Consider the following 10,832-nt stretch of genomic DNA (forward strand, 5'->3'; position numbering starts at 1 on the left):
AATCCACACAAATCTAATGGGGAAAAAAAAAAAACTATGTATATCCGCAAATGTCCTGAAGAAGGAATAAGAGTCTTTACTTACCAATACATCTTAGAATTAGGCTACATGTCCTTGACTCTGTCTTCCTAGAAAGCAATTGAACATGGACACATGCAATACAGGCCATGAACTGGCCACGGGTCACCCACACAGGCGCTTCCCAGGAGCTCTGACTCTCCCAAGCTATGGAGCCAGCAGGATTATTGGATTTCAGAATGAAAGAAAAGCACAGACACCAAAGGAGCCAAGTCTCTCGTTTAAGTTCAAGACCAAGAATACAGAATCTTGGGGTGAAGGTCTCAGAAATGACCCATAACTAATGTGTGACACAAAAGTTAAGGAACCCTCTTCCTGAGTTCCTTTATGAGCTAGGCTCTCCATGACAGTTCCCGCTTAGGGGCTTTTATGACTAACAGTCATAGAAACTGCAATTTTGTTTATTCATTTAATGATCTGGCAGAGAGGATTCAGAGGGTGGTGAAAAGTGCTGAATGAGAAAGTTCTGGGTTGAGTTTGTCATAGGATGAAGGGATGTCCCCCACGCAGTTCAGTCAGAGCAGGGGTGGCACTGATGCACGGGGGCGGGGTCGTGGGTCTTGGGTAGGAGCTGTGCAGAATTCCAAACGTATGTAAGAGGCTCAGAGCAGGTGGCTCACGCCTGTAATCCTAGCTACTCCGGAGGATGAGAGCTGTGAATAGAAATTGGAAGTCAGCCCAATCAGGAAAGTCCAGGAGACTCTTATCCCCAATTAATCACCAAAAAGCCAGGCGTGGAGCTGTGGCCCAAGTGGTAGAGCGCCAGCCTTGAGTGAAAAAATTATAGGACAAAACCCAGCTGAGTTCAAACCCCTGTGTGTGTGCGCGTGCACACACACACACACACACACACACACTATATATATATATATACATATATATTATATATACTATAGTATATATGTGTATATATAATACTATATATGGCATGCATAGTATATACACTATATATAGTATATAGTATATTTAATAGTGTATATATATTATATAGATATATATGAGAAAAATCTTGGCAAGAAATAGACGCTTTCGCCTTCATCCCTCCCAAAAACTGCTCTCCCACACCACATACCCCCACCAAGAATTCAGGGTACCACACCTGGCGCCCCCAAATGGGGCTGCCTGCGCAATTGCTTCCCTGTGCTCCAGGATTTTCCAACCAGGGCGCAAGCTCTTCCCTCGCCAGAGCGGGGTGCTGTCCTAGCGCCCAATGACCGCCTGAGCCGAGCCTGGGGGGCAGCGGGGAGTGGGCCCCATCGCAGCCATTGGTCGCGCGGTCCAGGAGGGGCGGAGGGACTTCGCTTAGACCCGGCGGAGCCGACTTCCCGGAGCTCAAAACGCAGCGCCCAGGAATCCACAGCCCGTGCGCCCCGGCCGCGCGCCGCGCCCCTGCGCCCAGCATTCTCGGGGACCGCATCGCCGAGATCCGGGCGCCGCCCCACTCGGATCGCCGAAGCCCGGCCCAACCTCAGGTCAGTTAGGCTCTCTCGACTTGTGCGGAGCCCCCAGACTTACCGGGTGCCACGCACTGGAAGGGGGGGGGGTCCCTTCTCTGCTAGAGGAGCCTCGACGCCTCTCCAGGGATGTACGCTCGCGTTCCTCAGCCCCTGGAGTCTGCTCCAGGACTCCCAGGGCTCCTTGTTGTGGAACACCCCCTGGGTCCCTTTTCGGATCCCTGAGCAGCCCCTTCTGTTCACCTGCACCGGTGTCCGGGACTACCGGAGACGCGCCGAGCAGCCGGACACGCAGTGTCCTTGGCCCCAGGATGGCCCGCCTCCGCGTTCCTTGACACCCGCGGCTGCAAGGTCTGCCCTCTTTGCAGCAGAGAGCGTTGCTAGGTGCATTTGTGTAGCCTTTTTCGGGGTGTGTGTGTGCGTGTGTGTGTGCGTGTGTTCATTCTTATGTTCCTTTTGCACTTCTCTGAATTTCTAGGATCATCTGTCTCTTCCTGGGGAACTCGCCACTGGCACCCTGACGTCTGCCTTTGCACCTTACTGTGTGTCCTCCCGCCTCCCGCCCGAGTCTTTTTTCACCAGTATCCGGGTGGCTCCAGATCCGGAGAAGTTTTGTTTTGGGTTTTTTTTCCCTTGGCGCTGAACACTTGCATTCCCCGGCGGTGATTCCCGAGTTCTCCACGTATCAGGTAAGTCATCGCTCCAGAGAAGCCCTGGTCTTCTACCCGGGGTCTCTGGCGCTGGAATCCTGCATTTCCCAGCCCGGCTCCCTGCACGTACACAATGGGCAAAATGTTTGAGTTCTGATTAAGAGACAGCGTGCAATGCACCCTCCTCCCCGATGCAGAAAGATCCGTTCATTCATTCTCAGAAGGAGAACCAGGTTTGCTGACTCTTAAGTACGAGCTTTCCACTGCCAGATACCCAGCCGTACATGGTGAGACGGGTCATGTTTCTTCATTTTTCTACTCAAGTAGTTCAGTGCGGTGGATCTGATTCTTCAGCTAGAGGATGTCTCCAAGCCATGCAAGGCACTTGGTTACAGTGCACACTACGAGTGTGCACACTACGGACAGAACTGGGGTCACCATTCTGCGTGGTGAACCCCGGGACCACACCTAAGATGCTTCTCCTCGGGTGTTTTTTCACTTTATTACTTCCGAGATTCATGTTCACATCAGTCCACAAGAAAAAGAGACAAGATAGGTGGCAGTCTTTTTTATTTCTCTTATTATTCTTAATAGTTTTAGTTACCTTCAAGTAGATATAGAAAAGGGGTTTCAATTCAACATGTCAATGTAGGAGGACAATGCAACTTGATTACTGTCACCCCTTCCGTCATTCAGGTGATGCAGTCTCAAAAGTTTGCTTTTGATTCAGTCTTGCCATCCAGTACCTCTTCCTTGAAGAGAATTTTGTGTGTGTGGGGGGGGGGGGGGGGGTCACGGGGCCTGAACTCTGGGCCTGGGCTCTGTCCCTCAGCTCTTCAGCTCAAGGCTAGCACTCTACCACTTGAGCCACAGTGCCACTTCTGGCTTTTTCTGCTTATGTGGTGCTGAGGAATCGAACCCAGGGCCCCATGCATGCAAGGCAAGCGCTCTACCACTGAGCCACTTTCCCAGCCCCTGAAGAGAAAATTTTAAAGGTAATGTTCAATTTGCTTATACAGCTAGTCTATATGCATTAGCTTCCTTGGGATCTGGTCCATAGTGGTCCTTTGTCAGTCAGTGTGCTTCATTTTGTTCAATAGAGATTATTGTCCCCTCCCACCACCACAGCCAAGACATCCTTAATAATCATCTCACCAAGGATGCTCTGTGATACAAATAGCTTTCTATAGTGCTGCTAGAGAGGTTGTCCCATCACCTGAGTCATTGGTAGAACTTCCTCAGGCCATGCTCTGGTCACTTTGAAATGCTGGACACCATAGCAGCAGTAATAGCAGTGAACTACCTGCCCACCTCAAAAGTACTCTGGAAGTACTGTTTCTGGAAGTGGATGGAGTAATCTATGTGTGTTATTCTTCTGCATAGAGCAAAGTGTTTTTGGAAAGCTAAAGTGTATCCACGGGTGTTACTAAGGAATTCTCCTGCAAAGTAAGATTGATTCTGTTCTCCCTTGGTATGGGCTGCTTCAGTTCACCAGATTTTAGAATGTGCACAAGCATGTCAAGGGTTAAGAGATCAATAACGGTGTGATTGTGCGTGGCAATAAATCCACGAGAGGGTTTATTTGCAGGCTTCTTGAAATTCTCCTCTTCTGTATCCTGTTTAATGGGGCAGATGAGGGATGGTGGAGATGACTGGTAAGCATGATTAATCATACGAGTCCTTAAGTAAATTTCAAGTTTTTCATTCATTGCAAGAATGAAAGATTAACCCATGGCAGGCAAAATTCTCTGATTTAGCTTTTGTTCTAGATTGAGTCTGAGCTGATTTGATCATATTCTGATCATGTTCTGGGTTTACTCATCTTCCTGTGCTTGGATTTTAGTATTTCCTTTATATCATAAATAGCATATTGTATTATTGTATTACTATATTAATAGAAAGTGCCTTAGGCCCAATTCTTATAGTTTCTTCTTATTGTTCATAATGATAGCCAGAAGAAAAAGTAATAAAGCCTTTAAGTTAGTTAATGGAACAGGGATCCAAAAAAGAAAAGGTTAATACTGTGTGTGAGCTGGAGGCATTCCCTTTCACCAACATTCTACACAGAGGATTCAGGCAAAGGCATAGGTGAAGAAGTCCTTGGTGTGTAAGTGTGGTGCAGCCTTTGATTTGAATTCAAGAAATGTGTGCATCCATTGACCATTTCAGATGCAGGATGGCATCCCCCACAGGATGTAATTTCCTCAGCTCTGATTATAATGTCTTGGAGACATCCACAGGACATACTCTTCTGAGAGACTCAGTCTCCTGGCATGGAATACTTCCATCAAAAGTCCCTTAGGATCACATTCACGCTCAGAACCAGAAAGTAGCCATTGTGTATCCTTCACTAAGTTTGTCCATTAGAAAGACAAAGAGAACAGAAATTCAGAGCAATTGAGAAGATATATCTCTATCTGTCTGTCTATCTATCTATCTATCTATCTATCTATCTATCTATCTATCTATCTATCTATCTATCTGCCTGCCTATATGCAACATCTCCAGCATGCAATGGCACAGTCCCTCCCAAGCAGAGCTACTGTAAAGCTCCAACTTCATATCAGGAATAGACTATGTCATTAATATTTTCCAAGTTTCTTAGCTTTAAATTTCCTCACCTATGAAGAGAGGAAATTAGCTCAGGGTTACAATATTTTAGGCTTGATGTTTGGTGCTAGTATATTATTGTCGAAGACAAGGAGCCTGGAAAATATAAACCTACAATAGCTGTAAAAGAGGTAACTTAAGAAGGTAACAGAAGCTGTATGCTCATAACTGATGCCTTGTAATTCTAGCTACTCAAGAGGTTGAGCTCTGAGGATTGAGGTTCAAAGCCAGCTGGGGGTGGAAAGTCTGTAAGACTTTATATCCAATTAACCACTAAAAAGCCAGAAGTGGTAGTGTGGCACAAGTAGTAGATTGGCAGCTTTGAGAAAAAAAAACAAAACTAAGGGATAGCACCTAAATTATGAATTCAAGCTCCAGGACCAGTGCACACACATGCACACACACACACACACACACACACACACACACACACACACACACACACAATAGTAACAGGCCTGAATCCAGTTTCTAATGGGAAACAAAAGGTCTGTATAAACTGGTTTTAAACTCAGAAAGTCGGGAAGATGACTTAACCCTCAGTTAAAACACTGACTCCATCCATTCAGGGAGCATTTACCATACAGATTTACACACACACACACACACACACACACACACACACACACACACACACACGCACACACGGCCCCCTCCCCCAGGAAGCCAAAAAGCAGCTTTCTTAATTGCCATAGCAGTCTGGCACTGATTAGAATGCCTGGTAATCTATCTGCTGCTGTCAGTGAAACGGGGTTGGTTGCTCCTCACTTTGCGTTTCCCTGTGACCAGGATTCTAGCAGAGGGGTATGCTTCAGATCAGTTCTTGTTCTTCTATGAATGTTTCTTAAATCAAACAGTTACAACTTGCTGTCAAGCTCAAAATTCAACTTATTTAACACAATTAAGTCATATTAAGAAGACTTTCAGGCCTCAGCTTGAGAGTTTTAAACTTTCAAAGAAATGGTTCAAATGAACAATCTCGATGATTTATGTTATGTATGGATGGTAAAATAGAAGGAGGAACAACATGAGAAGGTAGAGGAGTTTTAACTTTAAAAAACAGCAGTCTTTTCTTTTTTACTCTTAGGCTATAGTTAAATTTTATTTATTTTTAGTTGGAGATGTCCTTATAAAATAATACATGTTCTTTATATCAAAATGCAAATGCACAAAATGCACAAAATAGAATGTAAACCCACCCAAGGCTGGCACTCTACCACTTGAGGCACAGCTCCACTTCTAGCCACCAATACCCAAACTGAAGATCTTTTCATTAAAGGGTTTCCTGATTTCTAAGGATTCATAGTGCTCTGATTTCATAAAAACAAAACTTTTTTTCCATTTGTGTTATCATCATTTGGTTTTACTTTTGATTTTGTTGTTTGATTTTTTTAATAAGGAACATATTATGTTGAGAGGGATTATAAAAGAAAAGAGGAATAAATTACATATATGATAATTATTTGAAGTTAACTGTTTATGAATGAATATGTGAGAGTACAGTTTTTCTCAATCACTTTAACTCTCATTTGTACAATGATCTTTTTTTTCTTAATTAGAGATCTTTATTGTCTCACACTTATTCCCTTTGAAACTATTTGTGCTTGTTTAGTGGAAGTTTTAAAGTGTCAGTAACTAATCATATTCTAGCTCATTATAGAAAATATCATTGGCTTTTCTTACTAGTAGATTAATACACTATTATATTAATAATTAATACATTGTGATCAATATATTTACAGATATGGAATGTGCTGGCTTATAGCCAGGCACCAGTGGCCCATGCCTATAATCCTAGCTACTCAGGAGGGTGAGATCTGAGGATCACGGTACAAAGCCAGCCCAGGCAAGAAAGTCCGTGACACTATAAGTCACCAGAAAACCAGAGTGGCTTTGTGGGCTCAAGTGGTAGAGCGCTAGCCTTGATCTGAAGAACTGAGGGATGGTGCCCAGGCCCAGAGTTCAAGCCCCACGACCGACCAAAAAAAAAAAAAAGAATTGGGCTGCAAAGAAGTTAGATTCTGGGCTGAGAATGTGGCTTCTTGGTAGAGTGCATGAGGCTGTGGGTTCGATTCCTTGGTACCACATAAACAAAAGTCATTAAACAAATAATTTTTTTAAAAAGATGTCAAATTTTAGAGACCCATTATAAAATGGTCTGTCATCATAGAATATGATCTTAAGTTAGCCCGTAGAAACTAGATGCTACCACAATAAGAACAACGAAACAGAAGTCTCCATGTTTGGTAAATACTGCCAGGATTTCACAGAGTTACTGCAAGAGAGGGAAGCTCACCTTGAGCTTTCTAATTTTTATTCAGATGTGAGTGGCACATGTCACTTTTCCTACACTGTATTGGCCAAAAGGAACCATGGGGGCACCCTAAGTTCAGAGGGGGTTGGAAACATGCAAACTTATACAACATACTTGGAAGGAAGAATGTCAGAAACATTTTGCAAACAGTACTAAAGATAATTAGCCCCAAGTTAGGTAAGCCAAGCTCAGAGAGACAAACAACATGTTTCCTCTAATATGCAGAAGTAGATGTAAAATGCATAACACATAACTTATAACACATATATGTGTTATATACATATAGCATAATATATATACGTATAATAGCATATCTCTAGGCATTTACATGCAGTGAGACCAAAAGAGGATACTCTTAGGAGAGGAACAGAAAAGCACAATACCTATGTGCATCGGATCCTACAAAATAATATTTATTGACATGAACTCCAGAAAATGGAAATGAGTCTTTTTTTTCTTTTTGGCTCTTTTCTTTTCTTTCCTTTTTGTTCTGTTTGTTCCTTTAAATGTCTTTGGGAGTGTAAGGGAAGCACAGAAATAGAGAGATGAAGGGTGAAAAAATGCAGCAATGGTACTCACTAGACACTATCTTGAAAATGAACTATGCAACTTGTGGATGAGGATAGGAGGAAAAATGGAGAGCAAGGGAAGGGGTGACATTGTCCAAAATGAAATGTACTCAGTACTTGACTTATGACTTATGTAACTGTAACTCCTCTGCAATCACCTTTATTATGACAACAAAATTAAATATATTGTAAAAAAAAAACCTAGCTAATCACTAATTGACTTTTTAAAGTATTTACATTCCACATTATTAAAAATGTAGAACCACCAAAAAAAGAGAAAGGTTACCAGTCAAACAGATAACCCTCTTCCACTCCTTATTTCCCAGAGAGAAGAAATGTATTGGACATAGAATTTGGATATATAAAGATACAGATTTTAATTTAGCCCTGCCTTGTAAGGGTTGGATGATGTTAGGCAAGTCTTTAAAGCCTCTGAACTTTAATCATCTTTTAAGAACAGGTGGGGACGGGCTGGGAAGGTGGCTCAGTGGTAGAGTGCTTGCCTTGCATGCATGGGGCCCTGGGTTCAATTCCGCAGCACCACATAAGCAGAAAAAGCCAGAAGTGGCACTGTGGTTCAAGTGGTAGAATGCTAGCCTGGAGCTGAAGAGTTGAGGGACAGAGTCCAGGCCCAAAGTTCAGGCCCATGACCAACCAAAACAAAACAAAACAAAAACAGGTGAGAATGATAACAATAACTACTGCTAAGAGTTGTGAAGATGAACATACATAGCCTCACATAAACAAAAACACATATCCAGAACTGGTGCATACATTTTATTCAACAAGTAGTGACAGCTATCATTTATGTTATGGTGATGGTAGTCTTTCCAGTCTGGTTTAGCTATACTTTTTTGGCAGGGAGGGGGAGTGGGTGCCAGTCCTAGGCTTGAACTCCAGGCCTGACAGCCAGAACTTTTATGCTCACGACTAGAGGTCTACCAGTTGAGTCACAAATTGATTTCTGGCTTTTTTGGTAACTAATTGGAGATAAGAGTCTCATGGGCTTTCCTGCCCAGGCTGGCTTTGAGCCATGATCCTCAGATCTCAGCCTCCTTAGTAACTAGGACTATGGCCATGAGCCACCAGAAGCCCAGCGTATCTGGATGTTCTTTCTCCTACAAAGGCACCCTGGCTTTGCCTTGCTTCTCCTACCTCACTTTGAAGACACAGTGCCGTTCTCCAGTGACCTAGAAACACTCATCGCTTTGCTCAATGCCTTTCCCTCCCATCACTTTTCTCCAGGATATCTCCTTCCCTCCCAGCTCACAATACTGACATAAGAAAGAACAAAGACCAGGGGCTGGGAAGGTGGCTCAGTGGTAGAGTACTTGCCTTGCATGCCAGAGGCCCTGGGTTCGATTCCTCCGCACCACATAAGCAAACAGAAAAAAGCCGGAAGTGGCGCTGTGGCTCAAGTGGTAGAGCGCTAGCCTTGAGCTGAAGAGCTGAGGGACAGCACCCAGGCCCAGGCCCCATGACTGGACCCCCCGCCAAAAAAAAGAAAGAACAAAGACCATAATTGTGGGTGTGCTTTTATCCAGTACTGTTCCTTTGACTGAACAAAAAACACAGAGCACCTAACCTTAAATGTTAAAGTGAAGAGCTTAATGATGTGTTTTATATACATATATACATACATACATGCATACATATATATATATGGCCAAAGTCAGTTACATCTTTTATAAAAGATTACCCACTATTTTCTGAATCATACCACATTTATTTATATTTTTTTAAAGAATACATAACCATTTTTTAAGTTACGGGTACCGAGGTCTTTCTTCTACAAATACATTCTTAATAATTGTTAATTATTTTTCAATTTCCCCCTCTGCTTAACTCCTCATTCTCGAAGAATTGAACCTGCATTTGCTCACTGCCTCTGTATTATCTTTGACAGAGTCCATAGCTAAAATGAGAACAGACTGCCGAAGATTTGGTTTCCTCCAGCTCTCAATAACCTGCCACATCGTTTGCTTCCATGTTGCCAGGAACGTGTGCACATTTTCTTCATTAACCAGACTTGTGAGTTTGTTGTGTCTCCTGAGAGAGAAAGGAGGTGCATTCAGGCATGCTCTGCTGCTGTCTGCCCCAGCCACTAGCACTGAGAACCCCATGTGGGTGAGAACATGTGGTTAATGACAAACACATCCTCTTGCTGTTTCCTGCCTTCTTGGTAAACCTAGATATCCAGATAGATGAGTCATTTTATTATGTTGAAAGAGCCCTTTGTCTCCTGGTAGAGAGAGTGTTTTCTGCACCTTCTAAAATCCAGCATGTCTACGATTCATCATTTGAGTGTGTACATCAGTTATATGATGGGAGATGACTTAGAAAAAGCCCTTCTAAGATCAATCCTAACAAGATTTTCATTTACAGCTGTGACTAACTTTAATTTCTAAATTATTTGTTCACCCTTATTTCAAAGGACTCTGACCTTGTAAATAAGTTTGGGGGTTCAGTTTAGCCTCTAACTACACTAAAAAAAAATCATCCAAACTTAGATAATACAGGAGATGGTTGCTAGCTATGATATGAGAAGTGCCTGTGGAGTTTGCCATATGTATATGTTTTCTTTCCCTGCATATGTAAGGTTTCCCACTGCATTTGGCTTATCTGCTACTGTTAATTCCCAGAGATCTACTTTGAACCTAAACTTGACTGGTTATTATGGGCTGTCTTTGAGCTTCTCACAATCCATCTGTCTCTTAGTCCTCATTTAGCAAATTACTCTTCAGATTCAAGATACTGCCAAAACCCCTACCTTTGCCTGGGTGTTTTAGCTGTAGGAGGGATAGCCTTGAAGACTTTTGCCTGTTAAGGTGGTAGATAATGTTAGAAAAACTTAACAAGGTTCCTTGATCCAGGAAGCCCAAATGAGATTCAGTTCAGTGGGTGTTGGCATGAATGGAGTCAGGAATTGGGCTGATTGGTGTTGAGTCGGCATTCCTGGTCCTGGACGAGCATCTCACCCACCGTGGATCCTCCATCTCATCCTCTGATGCTTCATGATGAGTTCCTGGGAGTTAGTGGCCAACAGGAGTTAATGGTGACAGCAGATGTGCAATCTGTTCTAATGCTCCTTTGAAGAATCATGCATCCACCCTCATATTTCTTTAGATGCATCTAACATCTTGGCTACCTTACTTAT

This window comes from Dipodomys spectabilis, unplaced genomic scaffold, assembly GCF_019054845.1.
Source record: "Dipodomys spectabilis isolate Male_0828 unplaced genomic scaffold, ASM1905484v1 ptg000095l, whole genome shotgun sequence".
NCBI classification, from domain to species: Eukaryota; Metazoa; Chordata; class Mammalia; order Rodentia; family Heteromyidae; genus Dipodomys; species Dipodomys spectabilis.